This window comes from Hippichthys cyanospilos, chromosome 12, assembly GCF_059441005.1.
Source record: "Hippichthys cyanospilos isolate Australia breed blue-spotted pipefish chromosome 12, RoL_Hcya_1.0, whole genome shotgun sequence".
Lineage (NCBI taxonomy): Eukaryota > Metazoa > Chordata > Actinopteri > Syngnathiformes > Syngnathidae > Hippichthys > Hippichthys cyanospilos.
The window spans coordinates 20,929,361-20,941,843 of NC_142380.1; the positions used below are offsets into that span (position 1 = coordinate 20,929,361).

At 42.0% G+C, this 12,483-nt stretch overlaps 1 pseudogene; it reads right to left on the bottom strand.

Moving 5' to 3' along the window:
- Positions 1-1,876: 1,876 nt before the first annotated feature.
- LOC148415295 (uncharacterized) lies at positions 1,877-2,673 on the bottom strand (annotated as a pseudogene).
- Between the last annotated feature and the right edge of the window lie 9,810 nt (positions 2,674-12,483).

Genomic DNA, 12,483 nt, shown 5'->3' on the forward strand with positions numbered 1-12,483 from the left:
AAGGAAAAGGGGAAGGAAAAACTCAAAAACCCCAATTTCGGGCAAATCAGAAAACTTCAGAAGGGACCACAGGTGGGAGGAGCCCCCTTCCAGACCCACAGGTTGAAGTGGATGCTGCATGTACCAAATGCAGACAAATACACATTACAGACAAATCCAGGTACACAATATAGGTTACAGAAAACATATGTAGGGCTATGTAGTGCAATGATGACTGGACAGCAGGCAAAGCCATTAGGCAGGAACCTTCCCACAGTCCAACCAAGTGGACCGCAGACGGGAACAGGGGGTAGGAAAGAAAAAGGATGATAAAAAAGAAGAAAGCTGCAGACAGGGCCATTAACTAAATGCTTTTGAGTATAAATGTGTTTTTGTGGGGATTTAAAGATTTCAACTGAGGTGGCTGTGCGAACTTCCATAGGTAGGGCATTCCATAGTACTGGCGCGCGAATGGAAAAAGTCCTTGATCCCACGGACTTCTTTTTAGCCCGTGGTGTTGATAACAAACCGAAGTTGTCGGGACGGAACATATGGTGATGCTAAGTCGACGAGATAGGAAGGAGCTAACCCGTGTCAAGATTTTATAAGTAATTAACAAAACCTTAAAATAGTATTGGAAGCTAATGCAGGTCAGCTAGAATTGGAGTAATATCATCAAACTTTCTGGTCCTTGTCAATAGTCTCGCTACTGCATTTTGTACAGACTGCAGGCTTTTGACGCAGGACATGGGAAGCCCAGTAAACAGAACATTACTATAGTCTAGGCCCGATGTAACAAATGCATGAATTAATGTTTCAGCATGCTAGGAGAAAGAATAGGGCGAATTTTAGCTATATTTCGAAGGTGAAAAAACACAATTCTTATCGTGTTATTAAAATGTGTCAGAGAGTTGAGTCAAGTATCACGCCAGGGGTTTTTGCAAAACTATTTTGGGAAATACAACAGTTATCCAGGTTCAATGTGGTATTCTTAATCAAGTGCTGATGATGAGCAGGGCTAATAATTAACATCTCTGTTTTACCAGCATTAAGGAGCAGAAAATCCATTGAAGACATCCATTGTTTAATCTCGGCAAGGCAGGCCTCCAGTTTACTGCACTTGCACGGATCTGTTGTTTCTAAAGGCATGTATATTTGGGTGTAATAAGCATAGCAATGAAAACCAAGAGGAATCATGTAGATGTTGAACAGTAAGGGACCAAGTACTGACCCCTGCGGGACACCACATGTGGTGGAGAAAGATTCAGAGATCGCAATGCCATGAGAGACACTATGCGTCCTTCCCAGGATGTAAGATCTGAACGAAGAAAGTGCTGATCCCGAGATACCAACACATGATTTAAGACGTTCTATAAGAATATGATGATCAATAGTCGTCAAATGTGGCACTAAGGTCAGGCAATAATAATATTGATAAGATGTTGGAATCCATGGCTAAGAGAAGATCATTCATCACTTTAACAAGTCTCAGTTGAGTGGTTGGCCCTAAAACCTGACTGAAGCAGTTTAAATCTATTGTTATCTATCATGAAATCACAAAGCTGTTGTGCTACAGCTTTCTCAAGAATTGTAAGTAGAAGATGTGACACTGGTCTATAATTAGAGAGATTTTCAGGCTCTAAGTGAGGTTTCTTAAGTAATGGTTGAATGACGGTCGTCTTAAACGTTTCAGGTACAATGCCAGAAGAGAGTGACCGATTGATAATATTGAAGACAGATGGCCCTAAGATCAGGACTAAGTCTTTAATGAGTTTGCCTGGAAGTGGGTCGAGCATGCAGAATGTCGGCTTTGCTGCATTAACCAGGTGTGTAAGACACTCCAGGGATACTAAGTCAAACTGGGACAGGGTTACCAGACTTTCATGAACCTGATTGTCTAAACTAGCATCAGAAAACACAGAACCCGAGAGTGTAAGTGGCCCGGCTTTTTTTTTATTTCGTCCCTTATTAGCTGAATCTGCTGAGTAAAGAATTGCATGAATCATGTGCTGAATGGAAGGAACTATGGTTAATCTGCTGCTGTTGCGTTAGCTTTGCTACCGTATCAAATACATATTTGGGGTTGTATTTATTAAGACCAATCATTTTGGAAAAATAATTTGTTTTTGTTAACCTAAGAGCTTCTTTTTATTACAGTAAACTATCGCACCAGGCCTGACGGAAAACCTCGAGTTTAGTTGTTTGCCATTTATGCTCAAGTTGTCTACTTAACATTTTAAACGTACGCGTTTCATCCATAAACCATGGAGTGTGCTGCTTCGGATGAGTTTTAAGTCTCAACAGCGCGATAGAGTTTAGGGAATTTAAAATAACCGTATTAAAACCGTTTGTGAGCTTATCGACTGAACCAATGAAAGACGGAAAGTCAGCTGTTGCGAAAGGCAGTAGTTCAGAAAGTGCACCTGTGGTTGATGAGTTAATATCACAGCTCCTAAAGCCTTGGTTGTGGTCAATAAGACCACACTGAGCTAGGACTTTGAATGTTATAAGATAATGATCAGACATCGTGTTAGTATACGACAAAATTGTGACATTTGAGGCAGTTAGGCCACGGGCTAACACTAAATCTAAGATTCCATTCTATTATTTGTGTAAAACCAAATGCATCGATTATTGCTTGAAATGCTTCAGTGTCTCCATTGGGGTGTTCAGATGAATATTGAAAACACCCATTGTCACGGCTTGGAGATGAAGGACCCAAAAGCACACACAGGTAAGTGAAGGTAAGGACATCATGTTTATTTGCTGAATGCTACTTGCAGGGACGAAGGCAGATGAGGACGGGCAACGGTGGCGGGACTCTCTGGGTCGGGGAAGAGGGGACTTGGCAGGCAGACAGATCAGAGAGAAGGGAGATAGGACAGAACCTCGAGCAGGGGGCTTATTTCAGCAGGATGGATAGTCTGGTTGAAAGTATTGCTGGAAGGCTCTGTTGGACGCATGGAGAGCAATGTGGCAGATTACGAAGGGAAAAGGCCGGGCTACGTACTGGATGGTGGATCGTGGCAAATGGTACTATTCAGGGCTGATTGGCAGGAGGGGTGAGCTGGTGAGATGTGTTGGGCAATGATTGGCAGGAGGGATGAGCCTGCGTGATGTGTTGTGCAATGAGTGGCTGGACCGATGGCTTTGTGACAGTTCGCTTTGTGACACCCATAATTAATATATTATCTGCATAAGGTATTAAATCGGCCATAAGTTCAGGGAAGCTTGATCGCATAGCGATAGCCTCAAATGTTTTGAAGGTGTGATCAGTGCTCGTGCTAAGTTTAAGATCAGATTCTGAAATTAGGGCCACAACTCCCCCTTTTTTACAAGGACGGACAAAATGTGAGCCCACAAAGTTTGGGGGTCAGGCCTCATTTAATGATGAAAATTCAATTGGTTTTAACCAGGTTTCGTAGAGACCAGATTGTGATCTGCAATAAGATCATTTACAAGAAGGGCTTTTGATGGGAGTGACCTAATATTTATGAAGCTGAATTTAAACTGGAGAATTATTCCTGAACTATTCTGAGTTCACCACCTCAGCAGAAATCTTATCACTACGGGATTCAGCATTAAGTATTGAAACAGTGTGTGGAATGCAGTGACCTAGACTATGTGTGTGTTGCAGTCCAGCCTAGTACCAGTTCACTCTAGCTTTAATGACTCCACACCCGTTCTAGCAGGTTCGCTACTTGCCTGCGACCCAAAAGGCTCAAATAGTAATCAATGTTTCTAGAAAGAGTGATGACACTTTCCCAGTTAGGGTGAAGGCCATCCATCTTTTGCAGGTCGGGCCGGCGCCCAGAAAGAGGGCCAATTATCTACAAACTGTAAACCCTGCTCCCTACAGAAACTAGCCATCCACCGATTAAGCGAGAATAATCTGTTAAACCTCTCATCATTACCTCTCGCAGGCAGAGGGCCAGAGACAATAACTCGATGCTGACTCATCTTTCTAGCGAGATTACAAGTTTTAGCTATGTTCTTCTCTGTAATCTCAGACTGCCTCATTCTAGTATCGTTGGAGCCGACATGGATCACTATGTCCAAATGACTAGTGTTGTTTGCACTAAGATGGTGTCTAGGCCCCTGCGTGTCAGCTCCCTAAGACTAGCTTCAATGTCGGGTGCTCTGGCCCCAGGAATACACATTACGGTGGCTGGCGTTTTAAGCTTAATGTTACGGGTGACAGAGTCCCCTATAACTAATGTGCGGGAGCCAGTAGACCACAGGTGTCAAAGTCAAGGCCCGGGGGCCAGATCTGGCCCGCCACCTCACTTTTTGTGGCCCTTGAAATGCTAATTTGACATCAGGTTTCTGACTAAAATACCAACATTGCAAGTTGTCTTTAACTTTTAAAAATTTGGGGGAAGAGAAACAAACATTTACTTATTCTCCAAATCTCTTTTGAACAGTGTTTGCCGGCTTCTGATATCAAATCTTGGTAAATGTCTGATCAACACACTTAAAATGTATTTGAATTCACAGTCATTCCGGCCCTCTGACAGAAACTATCACTACACTGCGGCCCAAAACAAAAATTTGTTTGACATCACTGCAGTAGACTGGGATGGAGTGTGCTTAGCAAGGGGGCTAAAACGCTTATGCATCTGAACAGGCTCACCGTGGCTAGCAGGCTGCTTAGGACTAATGCTAGCCGGACTAGCGGGTAGGCTATGACCCGCACTAGCCGACGCTAGCGGCATTTTGGGAGGGCTACGGCCCACACCATCACCATCAGATGTGTCCGTCTGAGGTATGATTATCAACCTACTCTGCTCTACCTGACAGACACAGCTCTCTAGGAGAGAAAGCTTCTCCATGAGAATGGTGCAAGTGTTGGTATGCAGGGTATGCATTAATTTTTTTTTTGTGCCATTAGATAGCAGCAGAATACGGCATTTGGAATCCGTGGCTGAAAAAAGGAGATGTGGGTCTTCTAATGGTTCTAATGGTTGAATCTTTATTTTCTTTGTCAGTCTACACACACAATTTGTTCTTAGCTTTGTTAGTGAAGGCAGGCGAGCATGACCTTTTGTTTTTGTGAGAGCTGAAGATAAAAAGATTGGCTCTATGGGAGACGGACATATTGGCGTAGTCATGCGTGCGCGCAAGGGTTCGTTGGATCAAAGTCTTCGATTACAAGTCTGCTTAACGCGTCAGAGCCGAGCTCCAGCCGAGAAAGGTCTCTCCCGGAGGTCAAAGTTGAAGCCGCATCTCTCGCCTTCTCCTTCTTCTCTCTGCGTCCGCAGGCCTGCTCCTCGATCTCCTTTCATCTTTTATGTCTCTTTGCTCTATTTGAAATTGATTGTCTCCTATACCATCACAAAGACAGTTGGTTGTGATTGATTGGCTACGGGAGAGGGAGAGCGCATCGACGGGGCTGGGACGAGGGGGAAAAAAAATGAGGCTATTTTGATCCGCTGCAAGAAAAGGTTGGTTTCGCGCCGGGGCGCAGACAAAAAAGGCCGGTCCAATAGTTAAATAGAGGCTCGCCTCACCGCAAGTTCAACATGGCTCATAGATTTCCAGATGAATAAATGAGAGCATTATGGGGAACCCTTTGAAGAGACTAAAGGTCACAGCTGACTCTGGCGTGCATACAAGTACAAGTTGCTTATACAATTCATAAATATCAGCAAAAAAGACATCTCTTCAAGGAATGTACAGTACCGGTATTTCGAAACCAAACCCAGTCCGACTTTTTTTTCCCCCACGCTCTCCCGATTGCGGCGCCTCTCGTGGCCCATTCAATCCCTTTTACAGTATCCATGCATCAAGAATCGCCCGTCCCACCTCTTTTCACAGAGGTTGTTTTTTCTTTGTGTTTTGTGAATTTTGTGGTCATTGTTTCAACACATCGGTGACTTCATGTCTTCAAACCCAAAGAAAACAAAAAGGACATTTTATCTTAGGTGTTGTAATCCTAACTTCATCCTACCATATTTTGCACACTATAAGGCGGACTAAAAGCCTTGAATTTTCTCCAAAGATGACAGTGTGCCTTATAATCCGCTTTGCCTTATACAATGCATGAATCGGCTGTTTTCATTCTTGGGGGACAAAAAGAGAAAATCACTTATTAATCGCTATTTAAATTATTCAATATTTATCTCGGCATTTCAGTTATTCATGTATGTTTTTTTTCCAAATGTTTTTTATGACACCCTTTTTGAAATTTTGATATGCTATATATGCTCCAATTTTGAAGCAATTTATACAGACGAGGGAAAAAGAGCCAGTTTTTCTTTTTTTTTAAAAAAAAAAGGTGGTTTTTCTGGGAACTGTTTTTAAATCAACAAAACAATATATTCTATGAAAACTGTTTTAAAACAAGTCATTCATTGAAAGTGCGCCTAATAATCCGGTGCACCATACACATACTATTTTTAGTTTTTTTCCCCATAACCTCTGAGAGCCGACTTATTTGAATGTGTCCACTCTAATGGACATTAGTTTTTGGTCTGTATCTTTTGACTCATAAGCTACACAATTAACATTGCCGTCTTGCTGTGAAACATAACAGACATAACAATAGACACAAATGAAGTGTCTGGCTCTCAGGAGTTTTTGTTTTTCCCTCAAATAGCACAGCCTGCAGGCCTACACACAAAATAATTGAACTCAAAAATAGATGTCAAATGTGTCACGTTCTGCCTGATATTCATTCTGCTATGGGTTTAGTTGTAGAGTTTTTGGGTTCGTTAGCCATTTAGTTTGAGTAGTTCTTCCCCGCGTCTGCCTCGCCTCCCTGTCTACTAGTTTGATTTTGTCCACCTGTCGCCTGTGTGTTCCTGCCCTTGCGTGTCACCCAATCAGCTTCCCCTGCCTCTTGTTCTCTCCCAGCTGCTTTGCGTTGTTTGTAATTACCCTTGTGTATTTATGTTGCAGCCTTGTCACTGTTAGTCGTCGGATTATTGTTATCGTCACCCTCACGTCCTTGCTCCCTCGTGCACAGTCACTCCGGGTCATCGATTGCCCTTCCCCGTAAGTTTAGTTTTGCGTTCTCTTGTTCCTTTTGTACTTTGCCCAGTTTTTGTCTGTTTTTGTTCCTGCCATCTTTTGTTCATTAAAATGGTATTTTTGAGCACATCCCATTTTGGCTTCCTTGTTCCTTGCACCCCCGGTCCATCCTCCCGCACACCCGCATTCAACTCGCCATGCCCCGCAGTGACAAAATGTACCAAAGATTTGAGGACTTTGGAGCAAGCTGAGAATAAAGTCACAATTCTGACGTTAAATGTACAATTCTGACCGTTTTCCAAATTCTCACTTTAAAGTCATATTTCTGAGAAGAAGTGAAAATTGTGACTTCAAAGTGAGAATAAAGACTTCTAATTTCAATATGAGAATTCTGAGAATAGTCAGAATACCGAATTTAAAGTCAGAATTCTGTATTTGAAGTAAAAATTCAGAGAAAATTCTTTGGCTCTTAAAAGTTGGTATCCCATTTTTTTTTTTTTTAAGTCCACACCGTGAGAAGAAACAGAAATTGTCACGATCTGTCACGATGGGGCATGACAACGTGAGGGGTTGCAGGACGTGGGAGAGGTGAACCAATAAAGTGCAGGAGTGCAGGGCGGATGACTCAAAAGTAAATTGTTTCATAGGAAAAATAAGTCAGGAACAACAATGGCAAAAAATGGACAAATCATCAAAAGAACAAGAAGCAAAAATAAACTTACGGGGAACAGCGACTGGGAGACACGAGGCTTGAGGAAGAATTTGTACGGGGAATAGTGCAGCACGGCACATACAAACACAGAGATTTTAAATAGACGCAAAAAATAATCAAGACAATGCAAAACACCTGGAAGAAGACGAGAGGCAGGGGAAGCGAGTTAACTAATGAGACACTGAGAGGAAAGGCAGATGTGAGGGAAACCTAAACATGAACTAAGGAGATAAAGCAAAACCACATGACCTGGGGAAAACAACAAACCCAACCAAAACTTGACAAGAATAATGTGACAGTTATAAGCATAGTCATAAGGGTTGTTTTATGGCTACTTATAAAGGGAATTCTCACTTTCAAGTAAAATGCTGAGAACGATTACAAATGTTGACGTCGAAGTGAGAATTGTGAGGTGAACATGAGAATGGTTGCAGTCCAGGCTGCCGCTTTCCTTCTTTCAATTGGCTTTGGATTTTGACTTTAAATTCAAGACTTTTCTTTCAAGTCTAAAGTCTCACTTGGCAAAACAGTCAGACTTCCCCATAGAAATTCAGACTTTGATGTGAGAATTTTTACTTTGTTCTCAGAATCTGAGAAAATTCTTTAAAATGAGAATTCTGACGTGAGTATTCTGAGAAATCTGACTTTAAAATTACACTTCCACTTTTAAAGAGATATCTGAGAGTAAACCTTGTCTCTTGAAAATTAAAATTCTCACTTTAATTCGGAAGACTGAGAAGTTGATCTTTTGTCAAATTCAGTCAGATAACGACTCTAAAGTGAGGACTCTTAGAAATTGGCAAGAATTCTGATGTCAAAGTAAACTTTCTGAGAATATTCTCAGTCCAAAGTCGTCTTTCTGACTTTAAAGTTTGAAAAGTTTATCTTCACAGCCCTAATCCTTTTGGCGCCTGTTTTCTGGTGTAACAGGCCAAACCAGTAACTGAAACATGATTGATTGAAGTTTGTGCATCTTTTTGCCTTCAATGTGAAGCAACAGCACATGGAAAGTTATGAATTGTTTTGTTAATTCACATTCATCGATGAATCGGTGGGTGAACCTATCAATGAAAACAATTGTGAGTGGCGACAAAGTGGAAACGGCGACTAGGCGTAGTCGATGGGTTGGAGCCCCGGCGTGTCAAGCGGTCCAACTCCTTTATGAAGGGAAAAGGCTCTCAACTTGTTTTGCGTGGCAAAAACACACCTGTGTGGGTGTGCCTGTTGTGCAATGCCAGTCCGAAGTTGCAAAATCCATCTACAATTCTATTTGAATTGGAGGGCCTTTTCACACTCTTGGCTGCTACTATGTGTGTGTGTAGATTTATGTATAAAGTATATAAAGAGCAATCAGATGGTCCACTCCGATGACTGAGGTAGGTGTGTACATCACCCGCCAATGTTTGGAATAGCGCAAGTCATTTTTAAACTTTCAAAAATATGACCCCAAAATAAACTGGGACTGTGCCTGTAATAAAGATTGCCATTTGAAAAAACAGAGGAAGACAATTTCAAACTAAAACAATGCTATTAGACTTTTTTACTGATTAAAACAAAACAGGTAATGCCGATTCCAAAATTGCAGTCCCACACCAATCTGAGGCTGAAATTTTGTGAATTTGGACACTTTTAGTCTCTGAACTGTACACAAGTTGTTTCATGTTCCAATATAGAATTAAAAAGAAGAAAAAACTGCATTAAAAAAAAAGCATGAAATAAAATTTCCTACAGAAGCTCTGTTGACTTTAAGCCGAAACTCTGTTGACTTTAAGCTGCTATAGTATCAGAGGTGAAAAAGTTATATTGGGACACCCCTACATAATGTACCCTTTTTGTCCCCCTGTATACGGCAGTGCTACATCTCAACAACTTGACGCGATAGAAAGAACTGAGATTGAGACTGAGAATATTGGATTCTGCACCCCAAAAATGAGCTTTAAACAGCTGTCAGACCTAACCCAATCAAGAAAAATTGCCTTCCCACCATTTTCCTTGGCGAGCATGGTTATCTCCCAATAGAAGTTGCATCACAGCTGGCACAACATGGATAAAAAACAAAGACAAAGAGGGCTGCCAACAAGCTCACACATAAAACATTCATTGAGCAGAGAAACAGAGTGACGTTTCTAATGAAAGCAGTCCGAGTCCAAAGATCAAGGAAGAGATCAGCAATGTCCACAAGATCCAGCTACATTGTATTGACAAAAGTGCACAGTCACTTGAGCTATCCCTTTCTTGTTTGTGCATAGGATGAGTATTCCGTTTGTTTTCTCAGGATTTAACAAGGTGCTCTTTTTACATAAAGTATTAGCACAACATAGCACGGTAGTCAGGAAAAAGGAAACCATGCAGACGGGATTTACCCGCATCAATTTTAGGGAGGAGGAAAAAAAAAATTGTGGCTCGGATAAGACATAATTCACCAACATTTATTTTCATTAATATATGTTTCTTTTCTGAGGTATGGATTAGGCGACTTAACTGTCGGCTGCTGGGCTCATGACCCGAGCCAGATGTGCGGCAAAGAGCAAACTACAGCCATTCCTTGAGTATCGTAAAGAGGCAAATGTCATTGGCACTCAGAACAGAGCAGAGCTCGCCCATGGCGCAGGCGACACGTGATAGAAGAAGGGGGGTCCCTTTTTGATTGTTCTCCTTACGTAACCTGAAAAGAACCTCAGACGTGGCTACAGCCAAAGAAACCTGTGAGCCGAAAGATGAACGTTCTTCCTCAAATTGAGTCTTCAAATAAAAGCGACCTTGACACTTGACCAAAAAACGAGACTTCACTAGTGCACGTGGAAGATTACTTCTTAAGAGCAATCGAAAATGACGGCTTTCTTGTAAGCAGCCCAACGACCACTCCTATGAACTCTCCGGGCCAGAATTGGAGGAAATCTGCTAATTTGCTTGTGCGCGTGTGTATGTGCATGTGTTGCACAGCTACTCTGGTGCATGACGCTAACGTTCCGAAGAGAGATCTTTGGTGAGAGTTGCGGCAAGATGCACATATGCGAGGAAATGAGGTTGGAGTACTGTAGACAGCAGGGGGCAGTGTTTTTGCGGACCTACTTTTCGAGGGCAAGTGTGCATGCTGTGGCAGGTCAATGGGTCACATGACAGCCGCTCCATTGTGTGTCGGTGATACGCGTTCAGCCCAGCTGCAAGAAGCAAAGCGGCATCAAAGCTCAAGCGTAATTGGGACATTCGGCTTCCTTTTTGTGGGGATAACTTGTTTAAAGATACTCAATCTTTGCTGTATCAAGAGTTCAGCCCTGATAGTTACGCAAATGTGCAGGCACCAAATTGGAGTCAACATTCAGTGGACTGGCAAACATCTAAGATTATACTTGTGTGCTAAATGATAAAAACATAAAAACTCCTTGTTGCACCCGTTGGCCGCACCCGTTTGTTGTTGTCGCTGCCGCTTGCAACGGCTTTGCTTTCCCTTCACATTGATAGCCCTCCATATCGACCGACACCAAGCATTTTGTGGAACCTTTGCTCGAGTGGTTCAGGTTCAGCTAAGCCAGAATCTCCCGGAGGCTCTCCAAGCGCCGTCTCAAACTCGACTCATTACTTTAATGACTGAAGGCCAGTGCCTTCAGGCTCAATTTTGCCATCTAACAAAAAACAGCACTATGAGGAATCATTTCAAAAGTTTTTTCGACCATAAATGTTGGAAATGATTACTGGAAAGTGATGATTTTTTTTTGTGTATATTTTCTTGTACATCTTTTTTTATTTGGTATGTAATATTTCAATATATTTCGATAATATTGTTTTACAATATTCAGTATGTTTTACATTATTCAGTATGTAGATAACATATTTGTATTTTATATATTGATCTAGGGTGGCTTGGTGGCGCAGTGAATAGCATGTCCACCTCACAGTTCAAAGAGTTCACAAGTTCAAACCCACCTCGCTCTGGCCTTCCTGTGTGAAGTTTGCATGTTCTCCCAACCCCGTGTGAGTTCTCTCCGGGTGCTCCGGCTTCCTCCCACACTCCAAAAACAAGCATAGCAGGTGAATTAGACAGACTAAATTGTCCTTAGATGTGACTGCAATGCCCCCCGCCGACTGCCCGAAGCCAGTTGGGATAGGCACCAGCAAGCCTGCAACCCTTGTGAGGATCAGTGGCTATTGAAAATAGATGTATGGATATATTGATATAAAATTGATCCTATTATATTGGTTCAGTCTTTTTGAGCTAATGTTTAGTTTTTCCATTTAAATTAGACTTGTTAAAATATTGGGAGCACCTGCATGTTCAACACCAGTGGTCCCCAACCACCGGCCCGTGGCTTAACTGGTACCAGACCGCATTGGCCATACCTGAAATAATGTTTTGGACCTGATTTGGTTTAACAGTTCATTATTTTGTGCTTTGTTTCGCTTGATCTTTGTTTTTGGCGCTGCCTCTGGCTGCTGTTGATATTACATTTTGTAGTGAGAAGGATGGTGTGGTTTTGAGAGCAGTCAGTCGATAACACACACGTCGTTTTATCTCTGTGAAATCTGGCCCAAGACTATTAATGCATGATAATATGCCCAAAATTAGTTTATTTGTTGATCCAACAACTTGTGACTGTGGATAATATGCTAGCTAATATTAGTTCTTATCTTCATCATGTTGCCCTGTATGCATTTAGCTCGTTCACATTTTTGTTTGTGCCAGGTATTTTCCTTAGCTTTTGTTATTCAGTTTTATGATTGACTGATTGTCATTTGCGTGCATTTGAGCCCCCCAGTCCGCAGTAAAAATGTCAAGCGTCGACTAGTCTGTGGCGATAAAAAGTATGGAGACCACTGTTCTA